At 40.1% G+C, this 27710-nt stretch overlaps 1 protein-coding gene across 8 annotated transcripts in view; it reads left to right on the forward strand.

The window, feature by feature from the left end:
• EBF1 (EBF transcription factor 1) overlaps positions 1-27710 on the forward strand; it is a 387980-nt gene that overhangs the window by 110161 nt on the left and 250109 nt on the right. The gene's annotated exons all lie outside the window — the stretch shown is intronic.

Raw genomic sequence — 27710 nt, forward strand, 5'->3', positions numbered from 1 at the left:
TGGCCATTTGTATCCATCATTTGACAAGAAGAGGTTTGTCTGCTCTCCAGTCTGACAAGAAATTGGCCATCATTTGGCATTGGAGCAGCCGTCTGCATTCAGGCCCAATTGTGCACTTTATTAACACCCAGAAGCCCAGCTTTCTGCAGTGGGGATTAAAAGGGAGGTTTTGCAGAAAACCCTCCTTCCCCAATCTGACCTTTCCTGTTTCTTTCTGGCATCAGAGGTTCAGTAATTGTGATGTTGGAGGCTCAGTTAGGTGTTGGGGGTGGGTGGGAGGACTGACCTGGTATCAGAGAGCCAGAAAATCACCATGTCTCTGGGTGTGCCTCAGAAGCGAGAAGCAGCCAGAATCACACCTCGGGATGTTTCAACAGTGTTTTTCTGGGGCACAGAGAGAGAGAGCCTCAGCCTGCGGCGGGCAAAACCAGTGGGTTAGCTATCAGTTCCTTTCTGTTGGAATTGTGTGGAAGCTGATTCAATGGAGACACCAGCTGCTGAATGAGGCGAAGGGGAAGAATCCCTTTAAATATTTTTCTTTCTTACTCCATTGACTCTGTTTTGTCCAATTCTAAACCAGAAGGAGAGAGACGGAGCAAAACATTGAAAGCAGGGATCTCTCTCCTGCATCAGTAGGGGCAACCTTAACATACTATGCACTTCTTTATATTTACTGTATTGTTATTGACATGTTCTGAGAGGCAAACTCAGAAGAACAATGGGGCCTATTTAAAGCCTCTTGGGATTGCATCAGCTGATCCAATACTATCCACTACACTGCTCACTTCCAAGGCAGATGATCCTTTGGTTATAAGCCATAGAAAATGATTCTTGACAACTTAAAGATTCTTGGGAATTCCTAACATCCGGTCAGGGCTGAGAACCACCAGGAGAGACAACCTCTAAAATGTTCTGAATCCTAATATTCCACTAAAAGGGATATCAGGCAAGCAAATGTCTGTTTTCTCCATGTTTCTCTTTTTCTTTTTTTCCAAACCTCCTCTCTCTTTCAAAGTGCTGGAACCACATACGCTTTCTAAAGAGTGCTGACAACTCCCAAATCACAGTTATCCACAAAAGCCATTAAGGCACTGTTTTCCTGTGTCTCACATCAGGGATAAAGCCGTTAAAACAGCAGCATCGGAGTGGGAAGTCAGGAATCCCAGACAAACAGCCCAGATCGTTAACTCTACTGCGGTGTCTAGAAGAGGAGAGGGCAGGACAGGGCAGGGCAATTCCTGGCCTCGGATGCCAGTGAGCCCATGAAGCTCAGGTGCTGAATCCAAGTGCAGGGGGGGCTGTGGAGCCAAGCTCCTGGAGATGTGCAGACTGCGGGACCCTGAGCATTAGCTCCAGGACTAGTGCTCTTCACATGCCACTTAAGTCCCTTCATCAATAACCACTTGCCCCAGAAATGGCGTATCAGCAAAGCCATTCTGATCAGCCTGCTCTTCCGCCCGGCACAGCCCCTGGGTCAGGGGGCAATGGAGTGATAAATACATAGCTGCAAGCCACACTGTCTCTCCCAGTCCCTGTCTCCTTCCCTAGCTTAATTAATAAACAACATATTCATTATCTCTCTCCTCTTTCCTCTCTTCCCCTCTCTCCTCATCCCCTCTCTCCTCTCTCCTCTCTCCTCTCTCCTCTCTCCTCTCTCGTCTCTCCTCTCTCCTTTCCCCTCTCCCCTCTCTCCTCTCCCCTCTCCCCTCTCTCCTCTCCCCTCTCTCCTCTCTCCTCTCTCCTCTCTTCTCTCCTTTCTCTGATTTTCTTTTTCATCTCCCCCTCCTTGGTCTGCAATAGGGGGCTGCCCTCTACATCATGGCACAGCAAGTTCAAGTGATGCTGATGACAAGTCCTATGCAAAATTAGGATCAGGTGAAATGTCAGGACTAGATTTCTTTATATATATATAGTCACTTCTATCTTTCCCCCTAGCTCTTCCAGGCTGACTTGGGTGGTTCTCATGCAGGGGGCTCAAACTCTAATGCTTACAGGAACAACGGAAGCATTGCACCCCCACATAAACACAGCAATTACAATCAGCAAAGGGGGGGTTGGTAGGCAGGTAAGTAAGCCAGTGGTTATATTATTCTCTGGTTTTTTTTTTTGTTTGTTTGTTTGTTTTTTAGGAATAGCCAGATACACAGATTTGAATGTGAAATCCTCTAATTTTATAATATTGCCTTCTAATTTTAATTAATATACATATATAATATATATATACATATACATATATATTCTTTGACCAAATTAATTGCATCTGAATTCTGAATTAAGTAAGGGAGCCACAGATTTGGGGACTTTTGTAAGCAGGGGTTGGGGAAAGGGGAAAGCAAATTCTTGAGAATTTAATCTCTCTCGTTTCATTGGATTTGCCAGATTTATATGACTCTTGTCTGGGCCCCAGCTAAGCAATTTAATCACTCTCAATCCAATTAATAATGATTATTATTACTATTTTTATAGATTTTCGTGTGTACTTTTGCTAAACACCCTTATGAATAAGGTACTGTTATCACCATCATTTCACAATAAGGAATCTGAGGCTCAGAGACTCAATATCTCATTTGGATCACATAGCTGCAAAGTGTTAGACATATTTAAAGCTGAGGCTGTCCAATTCCAGTGCCCAAATTTCTAACCCGGCACTAACAATGAGCTTCCCATCCTAGAACTAAAAAGTCTAGAGAGCCCTGGCCCAATAGCTCATTTGGTTAGAGCATTGTTGTGGGTTCGATTCCCAATCAGGGCAGACACAAGAATCAACCAATGAATACATAAATAAGTGGAATAACAAAATGGTATTTCTCTCTTTCTTTTTCCCTCTATCTAAAATCAATAAATTAATTTTTAGAAGGTCTGAGAAAATATCAGGGGACTTGGGGAGCTAAAGCTGACAGGTTTTGAGTAAAAGCCAGGCTTCCCACATACCAACTATGTGCACTTTGGCAAACTATTTCACTTTTCTGAGCCTCAGTTTCTTCTGGGGAAAAAGAAATAGCATTAGTATTTCCTATATAGGCTAGTGGATGAGCATTATATGAGATATTTATGTAAAGGCTTATCATAGCACCTGGAAGATAATAAACACTGGGTAAAGTTGGGCTGCTATTATTTTTTTCTTTACTGAGTCATCATGCCTCATATTCAGCCCTCTACCCTAATGCTACAGAATCTTAAAACTCCCTTGAGCTTTAAGAACACTTTTAACTTTTCAAAGCCTTTTAACATCCATTATTTCATTTGAACCTCCAAGAATCTGATACAGTAGGTGGGGCAGGGATGGACTCAAGACAGATGAGAGAATGAAGTAGGCTCAGAGGGGTTCATAAGACTTCCAAAGTCACATAGCTAGACATAGGCTCCATAACCCTGAGCTGTCTGTCTTCCATTACTATTCAAGGAAGAAGTAGGCAGGGAAGAACACCAAAAGCAGAAAGACTATATGTGACTTTGGTGCCTGGAAAATTAATGGGGGTTATGACACAACTAACTTCCCAATAAAAAATAAAATTATACACACACACACACACATATACACACATATATATTTCTGAAGACATGTAAATGAGTTAGAATTAACATACTGCAAATTATGTGGATAAATACATATAAAAATAGTTATTTACTAAAAGCAGTTTAGTAATTTAGCATGAGTGAAAACTGGGATGGTGAAGAGGTGCAGGGCCCCTCTGTGCATGTCTCAAACTCATTAGAATTGGGAATGGTGTCTCATGAGCTCACTGGAGCAGCATTTCAGGAGAAGCACACCATTTTCACCAACTCTGTCTCTGAGCACATCTTACATCCTAGACAACTGCATTGTTAAATTCTCTATATTCAGCATCTAGCTCAATATCTGACTCATAGTAGGTGCTCATAGTGGGTGCAATGAATGAATACCTCTTCTCAGAAAGATGGAAAAAGCTGTGAGCCCATTTGCAATGGACCTGGTTCATTCTTGTGGGTATCTGTTATTTTTCCTGCCTAATCCACCTCTTTGCAATTATACTATTCCTTTAGTGAGTTTCCCCAGCCTGTTCTTCATAATCTTAAAGCAAATACTGATGTCTATTCCCTGCTCTGGACATCCTAAATTAATTAGTCTGGGGTAGAGCCCAGGCATCAGCATTTTTGAAAAGATTCCCCAGGCCACTGTAGTGGACAGTCAGGTTGAAAACACTGATCTAATCCCTTTTTTTTCTGGTGAAGATAAATGATGATCAGTGACCTTCACATAGTTGCAGAGCTGGTTGGTGGTAGAACCATCACTAAAAACTGAGGCTGGCAGCTTCTCAGCTCAGGTGCTTGCTTTCCTGCCCAGGTTTCCTTATAAACACCCTTCCCATAGATCTTGCATGGTTTTTGCCATCTTTTATACCATTTATACTATTATAACATAAATTTATTTACATCAATGCACTCTTTAAGCTTGAATTTATTTACAAAGGAGACTCTATGGCGCTGCAGTAAGTGCCAGTTCAGCCTCACCTGCAGTAAATGGGAGGTGACCACAGATACACACAGCGTTGTGATATTTGGAGCCATACCCTGGTGCCTACCAGTGACTCTGCTAAACATGGAGACTGGCAAACGTCAGGTATTCCAAAAATGCTAGCACCAAACCAAGACACTCTCACTGGCTTCATCAGAACAATATAGGAAATTGAAAAGGGAACGAACTTCTCACTTTGTGGTTCGCTGTTACTTAATGGTCAAGTACTTGGACCACTAAAATAGTTTTGAATGTATTATTGGTATTGCTTTCTTTGCCTTAAAAAATGATACTGGAACTCTTAAGAAAAAATACTCCAAAGAAAGATCAAGACCCACAAAATAGAAAAATAAAATTTAAGTTCAGGTCATTGGACAAGAGACTTGAGAAAACTAGAGAAAAGAAATTAGAAACCTGACAGTCATCAGGAACAGAACCATAGAAATCAATTTTCAAGCTGGGGGGAGAATATGGGCCTGTATGGCCTAGGCTACCATTGGTATATTGTTGTCAGCACCCTCTGTAGGCGGTAGTCCCGACAAAATGACCAGCTGAATTTAGAGGAGCTTGAGGCCCATGAAATCATTTGGTCTGGCTTGGCCAAGGCATTAAGGGTGAGTTAATTAAATTTTGACAAAATATAGCAGACTAATTTTTAAGTTGATAATTTTGTATGGCCTCTGAAGCATGTTATAAATATCCAAATGGCCCATGGCAGAGAAAAGTTTCCCCATCCCTGCTCTAAAGGCTTCCTATAGGTATTTTATCCTTTCTTTTGGGATTCCAATTAAGACTTGGATGTTTATAAGATTTATGCAAAAACAACTTCTAACTAAATGATTCAAACAGTATATATACAGTAGCTAGCATCTGAATTTAACTTTCTTTGTTACCAAATTTCCATTTGAAGAGACAGTCTGTTTTCTTTATTTGGCCAAAACACACACATACACTCAGTGGCAGGATAAGATTCTGCCCATATAAAGTACTAAAATACTCTCAAGTACTTATAATAATGGCCTAACTTGGGCCTGCAACCTATTTATTCTGGGTTTTGGTTGAGCACATTATCTCTGGTGTGGCCATTGCCTCCTCCTTATACACCCCTACCCCAGGCCCACTTGGCAGTGTTCACTTTCCAAACTGAAATATCTGCTTCATATTTCCTTTGATTTTTCAGTGACGTTAGAGCTGATAGGGAGTCTCAGTCATTGGGTCAATACTCTTTGGTACATTTACCTAAATGGCATGTTCCTCTTCATGTCATTGCATCCACGCAATAATTAAATGTACCTTCAAACAGTATTGAAGAGAGGTCGTCTTTGAGCTTATTGCTTAATTAGTTCAGGTTTGTCCTATAGTTTCCCATCACTGCGCAATCAATACTACTCCAGAGAACATTCACCAATATTGGAAAAAGATGCCTCTCATGTCCAGAGTTCAGATGGTATTGTAAACAAGTTGTATTAGAAAGAACAAGTCAGTCTTACTTTTCAGAGAGCTTGCTAAGTGAATGTGCCTCTTCCAAATACACTTCTGTGCATAAAACCCCTCCATGCTTCCTTGGGGCCTGTTCTTCCTTTCTGTTTTCATGTCTTCAGGTTGGTAAGAATTTCAACCAAATGAAAGATAGGGCTTTTTCCAAGCTTGCTGCCACAGGGAATCCTTGTGCTATTTTACCACCTTTTGGGCCATCACAGGAATTTGATGGAAATGAAAAGCTGATATTTTTCCTGAGAGAACTCTGTCCTGGGCTTGAGAACATAGGGACTTCACAAGGTGTATCTTAGATGAGATGTGTCCTTTAGGGTTGGTTGCCATGGATGACAAATCCTGCAAAGATGCAGCCCGATGTCAGACAGCATTCATCTTGAATTTCCTTCCAGGCAAAAGGTTAAATTAAGAGCATCATACATAGCTTGCTGGGTAGAAGTTTGAGTCCACAAAATCTATATATTTTTCTAAATATCCATTGGATTATAGTATCCGAGTCAAGAGATTATGGCTATTTTATTAAGTTACTTTTAGCTAGGGATGAGTTTTTAAAGAGAGCAAGCTGGATTTGTGATGGGAAAATCCAGGTATGGCAAAAGGAATTAGACAGTGAATGCCTTGTCATGGGGAATTTTGTTTGGTTATTAATTCATTTGTGTGACCAATACTTATTGAGTATCTGCAATGTGTTGTGCTCTCTGCTAGGATCTGGAGATATAGCCAGAAATAAGGCAGACAAAGTAATGGCTCTCAGATAGCTTAGTTTAATCTTCTTGATCTTTGTATTCTCACCACCTAATGCAATATCTGACATACAATAAATAGTCCCACAATAAATGATTGTTAACTTGAGAAAATGTATGTATCTATGTGTGCCCAAGTACATTCCCTCCATCTGTGAGTTTAAGCTTTGGGCAGCTGCACCTTTGATTGAACCTTACTGTGCAAATAATACTATTATAGTAATAACTGTAGCAGCTAATATTTATTTAATAAATGTCAATTGATTTGCATGCATTAGTTCATTGTCTCAGGGCACTTATCTATTTGACCTAGAATTTCTAAAGGCATTTCTAGACATGTTCCAAAAACCTATTGAACTTTATTACAGAGTTTCAATTCATTTGTGGTTCGGTCTAGGCTGCTAGTCACTTATTTTGAATTCTCTTTCCCAAGCCATAATTTGATAATTAATTAGTTCATGTTGCATAGCTCATGTTGAGCACACAGTAGGCACTTAAGTAGGTTCTGGTTCAGCAAATTGGAAGCGATTTTAAATGATGCAATCGCATCACATTTTTATAATAATGACTTGAAGCCATTATTTACGCTTACTGTGCTATATGTATCTCTTGATTTTTTTTGATAGAGTTCTACAATACTGCTTTGACGAAATATTTAAAACAAAAGCAATCACAATATTTCTAAGTCCACCAGTGCAGTACTGCAAAGTAACCTCAGCTTTTTACACTATTTTATCTAGAAGCTTAGGAATTATTTCATATGTAGAACAACAACATAAAACCTCTAAAAATACAGAACTTGCAGTACTTGAACGTTTGTATTTTAAAATTAATTTTTAATGAGTTTTAATATTTTAATATTGTACTGGATTTTAAGTAAGAAAGTTGTTCTTGTATTAGATGGTGGTGTACAATATTACTTCATGGGATAACATTTAATTAAAATACACTAATTTATGTATTTGTTTATTAGCTTTATTTCTAAAGCAGTGAGAACTTCGGCATGATTTTATGAAAAATGTAAATGAGGGTTTTGGCATCACTAATAATATTAAATTACCAGAGGTAAAGAATGTATGCTTTCACTTTCATAACTTCATCAAAAAGAACTTTAAGATGTCGATTTGACATATAATAAAGATCACTTTTCAGTGAAAAGATTAAACTTCCCATGAAAACAACCTTCTATTTTTCTAATTTCCTTTTGGCTTTATTAGGTTTTACCTGATTTGTTCTTGTCTCAAAACATTTTTTCCTTGTTTCTGTAATTGCAGAAGTCATTCTAATGCAAGGATATTGTAATAAGATTTTTTTTTTTAACATTTGGAAATAGTTAGCTACCCTTACTCAATATGGTCCACTTTGAGTATTGAAGTAACAAATGAGAAACACCTTATTGAATGGTATATGTTCTTTGCCAATTTTACTTACCCTTAACTTAGATTTTATGCTCCTTAAGATGGGGCCTGGTTTTTGGGAACTTTTGCTGCAGCGTTGTCATCCTTCATGTTTTAGAAATAAGCAATAATATTATATAGCCTTAACCTAATTATCATGGAACTTATTAGCTTATTTTTTTCTCTTTTAAAAAAATCGTTTAAGTCTCTTGATACAGGCGAGGAGGAAAAATAAGAAAAAATAACATGCTCCAGTTTTTCAGAGTTTTATTTAATGTGCTGGAGACCAGTATACAAACACCTATTGTTTTTACTGTCCTGGGTGCCATGGATATGCCTTCAGGAGCATCATGTTTCCAGCAGAAAAGAAAAGAAAAGAAAAAAGAAAGAAAGAAAGAAAGAAAGAAAGAAAGAAAGAAAGAAAGACAGATTCAAAATGCATTTAAAAAACAACAGCCCTAAGATATTTTCTCTCCATTCTTCCTTTGTTAGTTATTTATATTCACACTTCTTCACTTCACTTCGTTCCATAGTAAACAGCTTGCAGGGGGGTTGATGTTTGTTAATGAACTGTCAATAAACACATGTTCTCCCCAACTTCTTAAAAAAAGACTGTTTTAGGGGTGAGCATGCTGGTTTCCAATTCCTGTTCATGCTGTGGAGACAGACCAAGGAGTCTTGGCTGAGGACCGGCCGGAGCTGGGCAAGGCCTGCTGTCACGCGGTGGGCGCGCAGCCTTTGTGCGGGAGGGAAGCAGCAGATTTTGATGGAGAGTGTGCAGGCAGTGATTAGCAAGAAGTGGGGAAGTGTCTGGAAACAGGGCTGCTCACATTCCCAACAAAGCTGGTGGGCAAGTCTCTCCAAAGAACAAAAGGCAAACACATCCTCAGGGTGAGGACTTCCTTCTCTGTTGACATAAGAGAGGCTCAGAAGCTGACCCATGTTGGGAGAGAGGACAAATAATAACATCTCTGTGGAGGGAAATGGGGTCCAATCAGTTTCTCCTGTCCTTATTCTCTCTCTGGCTCTTTTCTCTTGGTAGCTCAAATCTCCACAGAAGTGTTTAATGAAGTCCTGTGCCTATAAAATGCCAGTGGAGAGGAACCCCAGTCATTTGAAAAACTAACACTTTCTTCTTCACCGAGGTCCACCCCAGTGACTGATGGGCAGAGGGAAAAGACAGAGACTGTACTCAGGGGGTGGACATAGGCGAGAGGCCAGAAGCATGCTCTTGTTATTGGTACAGTCCTAAACTACACACTTAACGAGAGAAACTTAGACCAGCCTTCAAAGAAGATTATTTATAATTTCATTAGTATTATTGCTGCCTTCTATTCATTTGGAAACAAATTGTCCCAAGAGCCACAATTCTGGAAATGTGTGCTTTGGGAAAAAAGATGTTGAATTTCTCAGTATCCTTGTCTGTTTTGTTGTGTTTTGTCTTTTTATTTTTTATTTTTTATTTTTTTTTCCTTAAAAATTTCATGCATTGTTAGGGAAAAAAAGTCTAGTCTAACTCACAAATGCATCCTTATTCTCATGTATATTTGATACCGGCCCCAGTCTAATCTGATAAAGTGCACTTTGCCTGTGGTGTCTTACAATAAGCTGGCTGCATTAGTGCCGGGAAAAATCAATACCGATTTATAATTTACCATCGCAAAAACCTATCACTTTTTATGACCCTCCATCCTGGCTCATTAATATTACATTAAAACACACACACCCACTGCAACAGGGGAAAATTGTAGCTTGTTAGGTTTACAGCCATAAAGAAACCTTTAATTGGGCTTAGTTTGGGAATTCAGGCACAGATTTTATTTATTTGCTTTCTTCTTAATATATGATATTTACCTTGGTGGATTTTAGGATGATGCCTAATATGCCTCTCTATTTTTTTCTGAGAAGAAAGAAGAAAACTGGGCCACAACAGTTCTGAAATATGCTTGCATGTTGCTCTCACCCCATACATTTAATTGTACCTAATCATATCCTCCCCTGTTTTTCTCTAGTTTCCAGACCCTTTCCGCTTCCTTCCTTTTCCTTTTTGTGTGAGTGTGGGATCTCATTCTCTGTGTGGGAGCGTTTTAGTTGATGGTATTTCTCTTATCTTCTTGACTTGTCATAGTTGATATTTATTCTCTCTGCCCCACAAAGAAGCTAAATGCCATCGTTTGCATTGTCTGTCTCCCAAAGAAAGGATGCATGTTTGATAATTCCGCCACACTGAATGGAGAATACCACACTGACCCTGCCTGGAAACAGTGATCCTCCGTGCTGCCTTTTCCCAGCAGAGAACTAGTGTGTGTGTGTGTGTGTGTGTGTGTGTGTGTGTGTGTGTGTATTCGCGTGTTTGCGTCAGCCACTCTTTCACCTTAAAGAAACCCCAAAAGAAAAATTAAATAATACTCTTCCCTGAACCACGGCTATTCAGCAGCTCTACCCTCATGTGTTTTTAGACTTAAAAGTCTTATATCTAAATTCTTTCCAGATAATGTTAAAAAAAAAAAAAATGATGTCACTGTTTATGTTGGCAGCTGCGAGGTGCTCTATTTATTTCATACTATTCAAATAGTTTCCAGGGAATTTTTCCTGTTAATATCGTGAAGGACCAACCTTACCCTGTGGCTTGTTGCCTTTCCCTTGCTGCCTATGAGATTAAGGTCTCCTCCCCCCCACCCCCCCAGCCACCAGCCCCTCCCCCCAAAAAGGAGGTAAAATGCGAAGTGCAAAGCCGAGCTGAATAAATAAATAAGGAAGGGGAAGGGGAAATTCAGTGTGTCCTCAAGTGTGCAGTAGATCTGCGCCATGCAGCAAATACGTGTCGTGATTGGGTTTTTAAAAGACGTCCGCCTCGCCCCTGACTGACAGGGCCTATTGATTTTTTAGGTTTCTGCCGTCATCGGTTTCCAGCCTCACAGCGGCCCAGTGTCGGGGGTCAGGGCGCACCGGGGCTCAGTGAGCCAGCCCTCACCACTTCCCAAAGTGAAGGGCCGCTGAAAGAAAATCAATCATGTCATAAGTGAGAAGCATCAAAAAATTTCCCCCTGTATGGCCAAGACCCATCAGCCTGTCTCCACTCAGTAGCTAAGGTTAGGCATCTGTCAAGTCAGGCTAGGTGAAAAGTATTAGAAATGCCAGTTAACCCATGGGTAGACAGTGCAGGCCATTCTGGGATGACAAGGTTGGCATTTTCACTTAATTTTGGAGCTGGCATCACCCATTTCCTACGCCTTTAGGCTCAGAATCTCCCTCTCCTCTCTTTTCCTTCCGGAAGGCAGGAGGAATTGGGGCCTGGGTCCCTGTTTACTTATGAACGGGTGAAGAACCAGAATGGATGCTTCCTCTTAGCAGACCCCTTGGGAAGACAGTGCTGTTGTGTTTTTACCAAATCACAGAGTCTGTTTCCCTAAATGAAGCAGATTCCCCCGCTTCCTCCTCCCCCCCCCCCCCCGTTTTGTATCTAGCTTTGGAAATGCACATTACCCAGATAAGTTTAATTGTAAAATTAATTGTGCACATCACAAAATTTTTATTTGGCCATGGTGCTGATGTTTTTCAACTGATTGGACACTGCATTTTCTTCCTGTTCAGCGAATTGGGAGAAAATACATTTTCAGCGCTCAGAGAAATGGTCAGGAGTATGCCGTTCGCTCTCAAATGCCTTTTTATATTTCTGACATCCCAGATCTGTATCATTCGACTGTCTAGTTTGGCAAAGGAAACATTACTCAGTGTCTAGCTTGGAGAAACTTCTTTGCATGTGCCTTCTAATTCTGCACTTCGTAATTGGCTAGAATGTCACGATAGATGCTTTTCATGATATAAATTAGATGATGTCTTCTGTGGGAGAATGCTAGGCTTTGATTCACGTATTTTCGAGTGCATTTGTTAAAATCAATAAAGTGAAAACGGGTAGTTTCGTTTGCTTGTTCGTTTTGCTGTACAGGAAAGGTGGGTGGGGGAACTGGTGGCTGTCAGATTGGCCTCACTTCACTCAGTACCTCTCCTTCCAGGCTTCCCTCTATTGGTGGACACTGGTTCCAGGATAGTCACTGTTAATTTACGACTGGTTTGAGTGTTCCAGAGAAACACTTCTTTCTGGAAAACTCGCAGGGGGAGTTGTCTGGTGGAGGGGCAGGATTCAGGATCTCCTCCTCTGTATGCGGTGACCACCCCGGAGCATCGGAAGAACACAAAAATGATTGAACTGAGCTGTGTTGTAACTTTCCATATCTAAGTCAGCATTCACCGCCTGAATCAAGAGGTACACTCACTAATAAATATTTTAGCCCTCTCTGCTTCAGTGATTAAGCTGGCCATTCCACACAGATAAAAAGACAAAATGTTTCTTTAATCAGTACTGTGATGTGAGACCGTTAAGGTAATAGTGCTTGAAACTATTAGAATCTCAAAGATATTGACTGGCTTGCTTTTGGCATGGCAAATATAATTACATCTTTAGGTTACATTTTATGGGTTTATACTAGTTATTCTCACATGAAAGGAATTGCTGTCCGGAATTTTAACAGAGGGGAAAATGATCGAGGTTGAAATCCTCAGCCGTCCGGGCGTCAGGAGCTGCTAATATACGATCTAATTGTGATCAATACTTTCTTTTCTAGTTTCTGTAATGACAAGGCTTTTGCAATAAAAACACTACCATCTTTTTGAAATCCACAGGATGATAAATGACCCAGGCTTACATGGGGAGGGGAGGGGAGTGTATTTTACATTCCTAGTGATTTATTATGGGTTTGGGAACATAGCTGGTGTGAAGTCAAGCTTGGGGAGGGGGGAAAGAGGGATAAAGAGGGGAAGTTCCCAACAATAACAAAAAAATTCATTCTGCCTGAGATGCCTAGGTTTAAGTCCCATTACCACTGATGTGAGCTGAGTACTCTCATCAAGGGGCCTAGGAGCCCCTGAGTATTTAGATTCTTTGTGTCACATCACAGGGAAGGAAATAAAGCCAACACCATGAATCAGGACTTTGCTCTGTAGGAATGGCTAGGTCAGTCTAACTCACATGTTACCTAAAAAAGGAACAATTTGATTGTGTCTTGACAATAAATGAAAGCTTGGCTTTGAAGGTGCTCTTAGCTTGGTCTGTTTGCTTTTATAGACAGTATATTGGGCAGGTTATTTCAGGTGTAAGAAGGAAAATCTGTTCTTTCATTAAATATTAGGAACTTAGCTCCCTTTGGTGAAAACCAAGTCCAGTCATCTCTGACCTCCTTTTGCTGGTACGGGGTGCATTGCTGAGCTAATCAAATGCAGCTGGTCATTTAGACCTGGCAGGTAAAGTTTTGAGGAAACCCCGTGGAGATTTGCAAACCTACAGTAGAAAAAAGTGAATAAAAGTGGTGAAAGTGGATCAAAAAAGTGTCTATGTGAGCCCCTGTTCAGCTTCCCTCCCCATTGTTTATGTCCAGGAGTGTTTCTCATATGGCTCTGGTTAAGTCTCCCAGTTTTTTTCCTTCTGGATTTCTGTTACAGGTTGACTGTTGACATTTTGCTTCAGGCTGGCACTTAGTGTATAATATTACTGATGTCTTTCAATCTTCCTTCCTTTTTTTCTTTCCTTTCTCTTGCTTTCTCCTTTCTTTCATTTCATCCTTTAAGTCTTTTTTAAAATTTTCTTTCAAAAACAAAAATTCTTTTGTTAAAAAGAGGTGAAAAAAATATGAAGGCACTATATAGCATTCACAGCTTGAGGACTGATCCAATATATCGTCTGCCATTCTCCAGACCCTTGCATTTCTTAAGAAAACTTCCAGTGTAGCATTGAAGTGAATGGAATTTTTTTCTCTCTCTATGAAACAGAAAATATCCCATTTTCCTGCTTTACTAAACACAGCTTACAAAAAGAACTAAATACAAAGGCTAAGGGCTCTTATTCAAGTATTTGTTTTCTTTGGTCAGGTCTATGGAAGGAGATGCAGAAGGTATAGGAGACTAGGTTTTTTACATGAGATTATGAATCATATATTTTCTCCTGAATCAGGCTTGAGACAAAAGGGATAAAGAGTGTTTTCTCCTCAAATATCCAATTCATCCTATCAGATTTCCCACAATGACTTTATCCACCCAGGTCTTAATGTACTTCTCTTAGAACGTCTCATCAGTGACCAGAGCTGATGGGGTCTTTGAACATTAGACAGTACCCATTAGTCAAGGTCCCTGGGCTAACATCTTCTGGATGGCATTTTCTTCTAAGTGTGCCATTAGTTAGTATAATGGACTTGTGTCTGTCAGCCTTTGGGGCAAGATAGAGAGAAGCATCCAAGATCCTTTGTTAGAAGAATGGACTGTGTGTGTGTGTGTGTGTGTGTGTGTGTGTGTGTGTGTGTTTTCTCCCCCTTCTAACCTGGAAACATGTTCCCAGCAACATTTTTAGCCTTTGAGAGACAATAAATGTTAATGGCTTCAGTGAAGTCTTTATGATCTCCTGGGTCAGACAGAAATCTTGTCTTTTTCCCTGAAAGTCTCAAATATGGATTTACAAAATACTCTTCAGAACCATTATAGTCTTTTGGGTAAATAGTTTTTATTTTAAAACATTTTTATAATACACACATTTTAAAAAGTGTTCTAAATATGTATTTTTACGATTGATCGTGACAGCTCCTTACAGAGCCATTATTGCCTATCAGGGAGATAATGTGTGTGTTTATCCAAGAAATTGTTTACAAAAAAAAGTCATCTCAAAGCTGCATATATTTCCAATGAGGATTTTTTTCCTTACCAATAAACTCGAGAAAAGTATGCAGAACAATCGAAATTTAAATTGGCCGTAAAAATCAGCCAGTTTCAGAGAGGAGGATTTTTGGGATGTCTCTCAAAAGGCACTTGAGAAACTCCAGGAAGTGAATGATCACAACTGTTGGCTACCCTTCCTTGAGACTCTGACCACAGGTTATCAAAGATTTGGCTAATTTGCCAGACTTTCTTCCTCAAGTCTGCCTGCTTTGGAAAGTTACAAGATAAGGCTTTTGCTCTTGTTGGGTTCTACGAATCACAAGTTGCCTTCTCATCACAGAGGGCTTGAAATCGGACAGAGTAGAGCACTTGCTGGTTTATTTGAGCTTTTCATGACCATGCCATTAAAATTAATTTTATTTTATATGTCACTGAATGGGTGCTAGAAATTATAGGTGTGCAGAGAATAAGCTGCATTAAGGATGTTGTGGAGCATGTAGACCTGTAGACAGGCTTGGGTGCTAAATCCTACTAAGGAGGCATGCATGAAGGGAAGCACTGGCAGAGTGCTTTAGAATGAGATTGGTTTCAGTTTGTAGGATTTGGGTGTCTGTAAGTTTCCTCAGGGTACAAGATGGTAGCAAATAATTGAGGGTGCTGGGTGAGGGGGAGAGGCCCTGAGCGAAGTGTGATTCATGGGCTTAAGGAAGTAAGAGGACAGTGTGACTGGAACAGAGCAAGCAAGGGGGGTTGTAGGTGATGCAGCCAGAGGCATAATGGGGAATTGAGGGGCCCTGTGGGCCATATAAAGATCTTGGGTTTTTACCCTGTGTGGGATGGGAAGCCATTGGAGATCAAGGACAAATAGACAAAGTTTGCAAAGCGATGTGAGGAAGATGCCCACCCAGTAGGCAGATAAACCCTAAACTAAAGGGAAGCATTTCCAGGATGCTTTGAGTATTTCAGATCTCCCGACATTTCCTGAATGAAACCCTAAAACCACTGGAACATAAGATTCAGTGTTTATTTTTTTAGAATGGCCTCTGTGTCCAGTCCACCAACAAGATTTTCTTAACGGACCTTGACTCATAAAGATTCGATTTGGGAGATATTCTTCTCACCCATTACAGAGATGTTTTGATAACCCATTGCTAAAATTCTATCTGAACTCTTTGTCTAGTTATGTGACAGTTGTGTACCCAAATATGCAGTGCCTAAGTTATAAGGGTACATGCAATAAACTCAGCCAAGGCTCCAGTGGGAGGGTGAAAGAGAAGGGAGGGAGAAGGAGCAGCTGCAAATGCAGATTGAGGTGCGCAGGCAAGACAATGGCCTGTCCTGATAAGCACCTTTCCCCAAAGGTCATCAGTCAGTCATGGAGACTCAGCGCGGACACCTTGGCTTTTGTGTAAACTGAAGTTTCATTCTCCAGAGAAGCCAGTGGGATGTCTGAAAGAAAGGTTAAAAATCACTGTGGCAATTTGCAAGATGATCAGGAAGAAGAAATTCTTTGCTGTTCATATTTAAATACTTGGTAACCCACGTCCTGTAGGGGCCCTTAAGCTATTTCCCTTTCTAGCATCAGAGCTTGATTCATTTGATATTCATCTTTGATAGTAATCTCTCAAGGGTAGGGAACAATTCCAAAGAGTGACTCCAGATTCTCTGCACCTTCACATGGTGAAAGTGAGAGAGCACTCTGGAGCTTTGGCTCTTCAAGGCTGCATGGAATGGGTGTTGATTGGTTCACCAGACTTTTTAGAGGCCAGAACAAACATCTTTTTTGCTAATTATATCTCTTCAGGCTTTGAGTCCATTTTTGATGGCTTTGCTTGTGGTCTTTTAGTCATCTTCTCCTTGACAATGCCCTTGTAAGGCATTTGTTTGGGAAAACAAAGAGGTCCTTGTGAGACTTGCGGCACACTTTCCCTCTTGATTTCCAGTGAATATTCATTAAGCACACTGAGTGAGCCTCTTTAGGCTCCGACCTGAGGTGGGAGGTGTGTGGTTACCCAAGCAAAAGCAAAGAAGACCCTGAGAGGGCAGCCATTGAGAGCTCATATTGTTGGGTCCTGGGGCTTGATGGTGAAGAGTGATTTCATTGATGGCTGCTTGCTTTCCTTAGAGGTCCTGATCCCACCTCGAGCTGATTTTCTACAATCACTCATTTGGCCACAGGGAGCCAGAATTCACAGGCCTTTCTGGACAATCAGTTTCCCAGGACCGATGGGAATAAAAACAAATATCACTCATTCAGGGATTTTCACCATTGAAATACTTTCTCCATATGAACTCACTCTTCTTGCAAAAATCAGGCTAAGCATTGTTATCCTCACTCTGTGATGGGCACGCTCAGATTTCATTATTCCGAAGATAGATTTTGAATCCATGACAAATGTACTTAGCATCATAGTCAATTGAAGATGAAAAGACCTGTTAGGTCACCCAGTATCACCCCTCCCTCTCCACCTCCACACAGCCAGCACAGGAAGCTCTCTGCTATGTGCTTTCTGGTTCTTTGGCCAGGCTTCATTTAAATGTCCCAGGGGAACCTCCCTATAAGTCTAACCTTGGAGAAAGGATCTACTTCTAAAAGCAGCTTTTGTATTCTCAGTGCTGTGACCACCCCCCTCTGCTGAAAGGTTCTTGGAAGTGAGAGGTTGGAAGTCTTTTTTCCTTTCTCTTAATAGGAGAATTGCCATTCCAAGAGTCACATGTGTATCTTTTTCTTTCATAGTAGATTTTTATGTGCCTTTCTAGGTTTACTAACAGACATATGGGATTTTGAGTTAAAGTTGGGACATGAGCTCATGAAATTAGTATTAACTGCTTTAACCCCTGGGTGCTCGAGTTTATGGAATAAGCAAGTCATAATCGCTGACCACAGCCATTAAAATCTGATGTGAGTCAACTTCGAGTACAAAGACTTTCTATAACCCAACCCTCTTGAAGCAGAAATGATCACAATTTAATATAACGAGAATAATTAATAAGGAGTGTTCCAGTGACCTTGAATATTAATATTGTTTCCTTTTCCTGTAAACAAACTGGGCTATTTTATTATTATTTTAGTGTGTAATTTGGCATAAACACTCCTTTTCACATAATTTCCCCAGGTGACTTTTGTCTCCTTGGCAATTTCCGGCTTTAATAAAGAAAACCTAATTAAGGAGGAGCTGTTGATTGGTTTGCTAGTGTAATTAACACAGGTGATGCTAATGAGTTTCTATGAAACTGGTGGTTTATGGGAAAAATAAACAGACCGCTGTTGCATATGGCCCAATTGATACCTGCACTCTGCAAGAAAGGGTGATTTCCTGGTCCCCTGTGAGTGGGTTGTGGGCATGGAATAGGCAGATAAAATATTTTATAAGATTCATTAGTGGAACTAGACCAAATGGAGCAAAAGTCTCAGTGTTAGGCGATATTAAAACAATCTGATCTCTGGTTGTACTTGTTCGGTCTGTCTTTTTTCCCCCGTGTACCTAGAAGGGGCAGGTTTCTTTGTTCGAAGTGGGTTTCTGACTTTCACACAAGCATGTCAAGTTGGCAAAGCTCCTAGCAGCCTTTGTAGACACATTTTCATTTTCATCCTTTTCTCCCCCTGATTTTGCCATTAACCCTTGAAGAAGCATTGGCCAGAAAAACACATGGAATTCCTGCAGAAACAGACTCTCAAGAGCCTTCTTTCTTGGTCTACAATGGCCTCTCAGGGACTTCTTAATATTTACATTTCCTATGGCATCCATGCTACTCTGGTCTACCCAAAATTACTTATAAGAGGAAAATTTTCTCTTTGTTCCCCCTTCCCCTTTCTTTGTTGGGCTGGGAGGGGAGGTGGGAACTGTGGTTCAGATTTCATTTAATAACAGGTTTTTATAAGATGATCAAGATTCATGGCATTGATGCATATTTTCTCATTACAAATTTTACTCAGAATACCTGCCTTATTATTTTTGGTAATTTACAAATATCCTACTCAATTTCAAATTAGGTTCTTGAAGTCTTTTATATAAAAGACCGGTCTATAATAAGACCTTTGATGTTTATACCATTTTTTTCTGGACCTCTTCCATGTTTCCTTTGTATGTTCTTCAAATCAGTTTTTTTAAACACTGTTTTCTCTTTATTTTCATCTCATTTTTATCATTGGCTAGTTAATTCATTCTCTCTCTCTCTTTTTTTTTCTGTTTCCAAACACGCCTGCTCTACTTTGTCTCTCATCTATTGCCATGTGACAGGAAAGCCAGAGACATTCTGTGTCTAGCAGTGCACCTCCAGGGACATCTTTTGAACTCTCATAATTTGTATTTATTGCCACCCACTTTGTAAGTTCACAGTTTAATTTGCCAGCAGTGGCAGTGTTAGGCCGACACAGTAAAACAAGATAACGTTAAAATGTCAGAATGAGAAGGGGCATGAATGATGCATTACCCCTACTAGGACTTGCTCTTGTCATTCCTTTCCACCAAAGTGATGTTAACTACCTTTTGAGAGCTTTATCTGGCTGGTATTACTCAGAAATAGGATCATTAGTTCACTGTTCTGATTAGGAAGCTGCTATGCTTGATTAACTCCTCTTGGACTAGGATCTCAGTGGAAGCATTAAATGAATCGCACTGACTTAGGCATCTAGAACTAATTTATAATTATTTTTTTGCAATTATTTGTCGTTGTTGACATGTGTTTTTCCATGACTTAACAGGGATGAGTTAAACCTACTGGAGAAAACAGTCATGTTTGAGTTGCACTTGTAATCCACGTTTCAGGGACGGTCTTCTAGGTTTTTAAATATTTCCCTCCTGGACAGATGCCAAGGCATCATTCTTAGCAGTATCAATGTACAATTTGTTTACAAGCCTTTAGAAATTTCTGAATTTTGAAAAACGATCCCTTTGGTAGTTTTCTCAGAATCGTCCTGGGAAGAAACTCATTGAATTGATGTTTTCTCATGGTGGCGACTTTATGTGCAAAAAGCAGGGTTAACATGGGTCTTGAAAAAGCTTTTCAAGTGATAAATCTAGGAAGAGGGATCTCCTCCTTCCCAAAACCAACGTACACCATTCTTTTCCTATCTATATTTTTCTTCCCAATCTTGCTGCTGCTTGGAATCCTCGTGTTGATTCCTTGGCTTCTGACCAAATACATAATTTCTTTCCCCTTCAACACCCTCCCCCACATCTCACCCCCATGTAAGGTTCTCTTAATGTAAGGCTCTCTTAAATATATATATATATATATATATATATATATATATATATATATATATATATATATATTTCAGAGAGGAAGGGTTAGGGAGAGAGAGATAGAAACATCAATGACGAGAAAGAATCATTGATTAGTTGCCTCCTGCATACCCCACACTGAGGATCGAGCCCACAATCCAGCATGTGCTCTGACTGGGAATCAAACCATGACCTCCTGGTTCATAGGTCGATGCTCAACCACTGAGCCACACCAGCTGGGAAAGAGTAGGTTTTGATAAGAGTATTGAAAGGCTAGAAGGTGGATGTGGGCGTGGCACGGAAGAGGAAATTGGTTCTACAGCAAGTACCTTGATGGTAGTGAACACTTAATTTGTGCTCCATAGGAAAGGGCTGTTTTACAGTAAAAACATATATATTGATTCTGGTCCACAACTTAAGAAAGTTATATTTAGTTCAGCCTTTCTGAAACAATGATACTTTCCATTCCTGTACTTCTAAACAGAGCTATATGGAGAACAGGAGGGGCCTCTGTGAGTCTTCTGCACCACCTACTCTTCTAGGTGCCCAGTGTGCATTTGTTCGATAGAGTGGATGAAGCTGTCACTAAAGAGCAGTGGTGCAGAATTCCCCAACCACCATTCAAGTACTTCCCTCTACATGTCTTATTTCCTGAAAGGGCTTTTTATCTGTGTAGATCCAGAAACTTGGGCTGTTATTACAGATGCCACTGATGAACCCAGGGTTAACCCTGAGCATATTAACAACACCATCTCACTATATTCCTTCTCATATACTTGACATCGGCCCTAAGTTACTGTTCTTCACTATCTGCTCAAGTCAGCCTCTGGTCTCTTTGGAGATTTCATGACAGAACCCTTGCTATGGATTCAGATGATTTAGCCGTCAGCTATTTGTATTAAAAATTGGAATGCTGACTTCCTTGTCCAAGAAGATGATTTGGACCACATTTTCAAGGTCCAAGCCAGGTGCCTTGGAAATGGGCGGAGCAGGAAATCAGTGTAACAACTCAAAGGAGAACTTGGTTTCAGGATAATGATGATAAAACCCTACAGGTACAGAAAAGAGAATCTGTTTGGTTTGAGTTTCTTGGCTCTATTAATCTGGTCTAAGGGTATACTTTTTGTCAGGGTGAATCATTTATAATGAATTCCATTTTATTGATATTTCTCTCTGTCAGCCTATTTTTCAATGATTATACCCTGTATCACCCAGAGCACTGATGCTCTCTGAGATTTGGCTGTAATGCTGCTTTTGTAGAAAGGAGAAATTAAGGCAGAGAAAAATCAGTAGTTTTCAATAAGCCTATGTGAAAAGGTAGCCATCAAATAGAAAATATGCCCCCCCCCCCACTTCTATGGGGGAACCTTTTGATCAATTTCGGTCTACTTGAGAAAAATTAACTTTATTTCAAAACTGTTCTTATTTGGAAAATCCCTTTCTATACCCGTTCTCAGATGGGAAGGTTGGGAATAGAATTCTAAAGGAAAAGCTGTTGGGCTAAGCAAATATGAAAAATTTTCCCCACATCAAAGTTTAACATACCAATACATGCTTTAGGGACCCAACAAATCTGAGTTCTCTAGAAATAATTGTCATAACTGAATTATGATGACTTTCCCAAGTCTGGCTCTCTGCGTTATTCAAGGTTTCCTACGCCCTGCGTTGTCCCAGATAGAGAACAAAATGAAACTCTCACCAATTTTGTCTACCTTTTTTTTTTTTTTTTGCTCTAAGCCAATGCTTTGCAGCACCATTAGGATGTAGATTATCATATTTAAAACCTGTGATGACACCGTTGTACCCATCTGAATGATTAATCTGCTCATTAAAAGAGTGCCGATGGGCTAGTCTAATTGGAACATGGATCTTCTTAAAGGACGTTACAGGGTCGGGAATAGGAAATATTACTCATAACATAAAGTAGGGATTAATTATGCTACTAAATACTACTGTGTGAAATTTACATATGGGTCTGGTTAGAGATCAGGATTAGAAAAAGTGTAGCATCCCATTTTATAACATTTATGTCAACTTTAAGACAGGTGGTGTGCTCCTCCTTTAATCCCAAATCTTAAATCAACATTTACAAAAGCTGCTATAAACTCAAATGCCACAGAAGGCTTAGGAGGTTGGGATAAACATAGCATGCACATCAGCGGATCACATGATTCCACCGGATGGGCTTTTCAAAAACAATCGCAAAGATCCAAAGCTGCAGAGCAATCTTGACTCTGCCTGAAACCCTAAACTTCTGGATGGCATTAATCTTCCTAGAAGAGGATGAGAGTACAATTGGGATCTTTAAGAAAATATGCAAATCCATTGAGCACACGTTTACAAGCTTCCCCACTTCAGTAACCCTTCTTTAAGCAAATAATATGTACAAAAGATGTAAGGGGATTGCTATGGTTGCAAAGGGGACTGGAACATTCCAAACTCCACGTTAGTGCCTTTCTGCTGCAGGGATCCATGGCTGCTGTTAAAATGACAACAATAACCAAAACCACCTTGTCACATGGAGGCGGGTCCTAGAATCTTGGGACTGAAAAGAATATCTTTCACAGACAGTGTGGTGAGGGTCTGGGAGGGGTGTGTGCAGGGTGGAGGGGATCAATGGGGAAAAGGGATATCCACAATACTTTCAACAGTAAAGATACATTTAAAAAAAAGATTATTTTCTCACCCAAAGATATGTTTTTATTGATTTTAGAGAGCGAGGAAGGGCCCCTAAGTGCTCTGACTGGGGATCAAACCTGCGATCTTTTGGCATATGGAGTGACACACCAACCAACTGAGCCGCCTGGCCAGGGCTTGAAAAGAGTTGTGAAGGTCATTTATTCTATTTCCCTCAACTCAAGGCAAGGGACACGAAGCTTACACAACTCATTAGCAACAAGCCAGAGCTAAAACCCCAAATTTCTGACTCAGTCCAGTGCTATTTTTATAAGCAACACGGCATCTCTAGTCTGGTTACCAAATATCTTGACACGTTGGATTGTTTGTTTAACACGCCATGTCTTAAGATATCTCTGTTTACTGAAGTCAGATCTGTTTGACAAATGGGAAATATATTCTTACACATCTCACTGTTTCCTCTATTTGAAAATTCATACTTTTTTTTGCTGGTAGGCAGATGTCATGCCATGTGTGTAGTAAAAAATGGAAAGTTGTTTCTTCTGAGTAAACACGTTACTGTGCTAACTGGTCTAGCCAAAAAAGAAATAGTGAAAATCAGGGCACTTGGTCATTAGTGGGTCCCCACCTGTCTAAAGAACTGAAAGGATTATGCATTAATTTTTAGGGTGCTGTCAAGCTTACAGAATTTCCATGGCCTTGGGCAACTGTGTGATGCTTCTGAGGTTGCGGAAGCCTTGCTTAGACTGATAATGTTGGGCTTAAAGGTACCTTAACAGGTTCAAGTGTTTACCTGCCTCTGGACCCTCTCAGTCTGCTCTCCCCTTTCCCTTTCATTGTACTTGTCTGACTGAACTCACCCTCATTTCTCATGCCAATGACTACAGTAATGTCTTCGTTATCTCTTGGCCTCCAGTCTCGACCCTGCTCAATCTGTTGTCTATACAGCAGCTAGAACGATCTTTCGGAAACCTTTCTGATATTACTCTCTTGCTTAAAACTGTCACTTGGATAGCCTGTCTCCTCATTGTCTCAGAGATAAAAGTCCAAGCTTTTTTAGCACTGCCTGCGCTGTCCCTCCTGGCCTCATTGCTCCCAACCCTCCTCCTCGCTTACACTGGGGCTCTTTCCACTCACACAAACTTGCCATGCCTTCTGAGGAGGCCTGTGTCTTTGCACCTATTTTTCTTGATAACTAGTATGTCCTTCCGAGTTCCTCCTTCCTCAGCTTTCATCTGGCTATTTCTAACTTACCTTAGGTTTAAATTCAGCTCCCTGAAGGCAGGGAACATGTTGTTATTGTCCATTGTATTCTTATTTCTAGTGCTATGTCTGGTTCAGGGGAGGAAATCAATAAAGGTGGAAGAAAGGAAAGGAAAAGGAAGAAAAGGAAGGAAGAAAGGATGGAGGATGGAAAGAAGGAAGGAAGGAAGGAAGGAAGGAAAGAAGAAACAAATCCAGACAAGAATTTCCACCCTTGTAAGCTGTGCAAAGGAAATGTCCTAACAGTCTTCAGTTAGCTACTCTTCCATAGATAGTCTTTCATTAACAGCTGGTAGATTCCTTTTTTATATTAAGCTTTAATGCTGTGGTCCAATATCTTTTTTTACCCAAGTATAATAGAAATCAGTTGACCACCTTCTCCAGTAGCACCTTATGAAAACACTGGTTTGCTGGTGGTGTTCCATGGTGGTGCCATTGTGCTCTGTCACATGTTTTGCATGTCAGCAGAGACCCATAATCAAAAGAAGAGGTTGAGAAGTAGTTTTCCAGTTGGAGAAAATAAGCCTTTGTCATGGATTCTGAAGTACTCTTTAAACTGGCATTGTGGCATGTCTTAGAGGTCAGTTCTAAAGATACTCTTGCTGTAATCTGATGTAAGAGAGGCAACTTTCAGAGGAACCTGATATTATCATTCTGTAAAAGTTAACAGCAAAGTGTCATTGCAAAGCTGCTGGAAATCTTGGTTTTCTGCGGTAAACCTCTGAACATTTTTAAGACTTGCCTGAAACCTTTCTTTACAAATTCAAATCTGGTGGAATACCGTAACTGCCCAGTGATGGAACAGACCTTGGAGCAGAATATTCCTCAGTAAATATCATTCATTCCTGGATGTTCACAGTCTGCAAATGAAAATACACACTATAGGCCACGAGAAGTTAAAAAGACAGACACACTGCTGTAGTCAAACCTTCATCAGCCAAAATGCCAAGGGAAGGGAGTAATTTGTGAATTTTTTCCCCAGCCTTCCTGGTGAAAAAGTATTTCTTTTGTCTCTCTTGGCAAATAATGGGCTGATGAAGGAGATGTGATGTAGGAGGTATAGGAAGTTGGGCTGGTTGCAAACTAAATCTTGAATATCCCTGAGTTTTTCTCCTAAATCATAGAATTGTGGGTCTTTTGAGTCAGAATAAGACTCACCCACAGTCTGATAAAACCTCATTCATAAAGAAGTGGTGGTGAAGGTCATTAGAGATGACCCAAATGGCCCAAAGTCCCAGAGCAAAGTGGTCCCAAAGATGGGATTTCTTCATGGTCCTTGGACTCTAATTCATTATTCTTTATCCTATACTGTAAGTTCCTACATTGGCTTTAAGAAGTATTTGCATTTTATCCTATCATAAGCTCAGTGTGGAAAGTAACATTAGTTAACTAAATTGTGGGCTGATAAAATAAGACGTTGCTATAGTGTCACCTTGGTCTTCATGGTTCTCAAACAAAACATTTTCCCAGGATGTGCAAACTCAAAGTTGCACACTGGCAGCTGAGGTCCTATTTGGCTTGGGGAAGCGTTTTGCTGGTGCTGAGGTACTGGTGTTGCCTGTTAGATGGTACGTGGTCTGTGGGTTGCCCCAGTCCCCCATGCTCCCAGTAGCTTCACTTGACCTGGTCTCAGAATCAAGTGCTCTCAGTTTAGCGTGATCTTTTGTTTCGTTTGGGACTTACAGGAAGGTAACTCAGAGATGCCCATTTTATTTTCACCCCTTCTGAGAAGGGGGCTCCCTGTATGGGGTGGGCTGGTCGTTGACAATGTTGTTTACATATTTGAACGCAAGCTGCCCCTCAAGCTGCCACCAGCTTTATTAAATCACTTAAACCAAGCACATGTTGCCATCAACATTCGTTCAAATCTGTCACAACTGGCAACCTTCAGCATTTGTATGAAAAGATGGTTAATCAGTGCGCGTCGGCACAGATGCAAGGCATAAGCAAACAAGATTAGTGCATTTGTGCTACTCACCACTCAGGTTTATGCAAAAGATATCAAGGTTTTTCTGTTCCATCTGGAAAAAGACTTTCTAGGATTTAGGATTTTCGTTTTTCTTTCTTCTTAAAAAAATTCTCTCTCTCTCTCTCTCTCTCTCTCTCTCTCTCTCTCTCTCTCTTTCTCTTTCTTACACACACACACACACACACACACACACACACACACCCCTAGGCAAACAAATAATTATTTTTTTAAATAGAAATGCCGTCCATAGATGGCATTTCAGTAATATTCAGGAATATTTTAAGCCTTCATATGTTTTACTGAGTGATGGGTTTAAGCATGTTATTTATTTCTTACTCCTAAAATGATTTTAAATTTAAAAGGTTTTTTTTTTTAAATAAAAGGAGCGATATATGTTCTTTGTAGAAATCTGAGAGAATACACACAAGAAAATGAAAATTACCTCTTGTCCAAAGACTTGAACAAAAACTCTTTTAACATTTTCTGTAGTTTGTTTAGAATACCTTCTATGTATATATTAAAACTGTGTATTTATAAAATTGAATTATACTGTTTTATATCTTGCTTTTTGTATTTAATATATTGGGAATATTCTAATGTATCTCATAATTTTTAAAAATTGCCCAGCATTACATCCTATGGATATCACTTACTTAACCACTCCCTTGCAGTGGAACATTTCATCTGTTTTCAGAGGGGGTTTGTGTTTGTTAAAATTAAGCAATGAGCCACCTTGTATATAAAATTTGGGGTTGCAATTTGATTTTCCCCCCTGAGGGGGAAAATTCCTCAAAGTATAGTCTTTGAATTAAAGGCTATAAATATTTTTAATCCTTCTGACTGATTCATGTTACTAAATTGCCCTCCAGAATGATTATACTATTGATGCTCCCACCACCATTTTTAGAGATTTCCATTTACTGGTATCCTCAACACAGAACTCCCTCACTTAACAACATTTGTCAACTTAGTAAGCTGAAATATGGTATGTACTTCCTATTTTAATTTGCATTTTGTACTTATGGCTGAGGTTGAAAGTTTTTTTTTTTTTTGAGTCATTTATATATTTAAATTTTTGTGTGAATTGCTTATTCATTGTCTTTTTTTTTCCTTATCTTTTTCTCACCAATTTTTACTTAGGTTTTAAACAATGAACATTTATTATTCACAGGGATTCATAAACAGCCACAGTCATCTGAAGGCCTGACTGGGGCTAGAATCCACTTCTTAGCTGGTGCATTAACAAGGCGGTCAGTGGGAGGCCTCCTTTCTAGAGTGTCCTTCCTGCCATGGCGGCTGCTTCCCCAGATTGAGTGATCTGAGAGGAAGTGAACAGGAAAACACAGTGCCTTTCGTGACCCAGTCTTAGAAGTTACACACCACACTTCTGCTGTATTCCATTTGCTAGAAACAGGTCAGTGCGTCCAGCCCACAGACAGGAGGGGTAGCGAGACCCCACTTCTTGAAACAGCAGCAGCTTCTAGAGAATTTATGGTCCTGTTTTAAAGCCACCAAGAACCTATCTTTTTCTTCTTTCCAGTGTGACTTTCCAATGGTTTCCTCTGGTTTTTGTTGGTCTTTCAGTTTTATTTTATTTTTCACATTCAGAGATTTAAAACAATAACATAAGTTTCTTAACCATTTCCTTATTAACCTTAAAATGCTTCCATGCTGATAGGTAAGTAGCTGCTATTCCAAGTCCCCACACTTCTTCCTTTTCCTTCAGTTCATACCTCCCCCCCTTTTTAATTAATTAAAAGGCACATGGAGGAGGGTAGATCT

This window comes from Pipistrellus kuhlii, unplaced genomic scaffold, assembly GCF_014108245.1.
Source record: "Pipistrellus kuhlii isolate mPipKuh1 unplaced genomic scaffold, mPipKuh1.p scaffold_m20_p_8, whole genome shotgun sequence".
Taxonomy (NCBI): Eukaryota; Metazoa; Chordata; class Mammalia; order Chiroptera; family Vespertilionidae; genus Pipistrellus; species Pipistrellus kuhlii.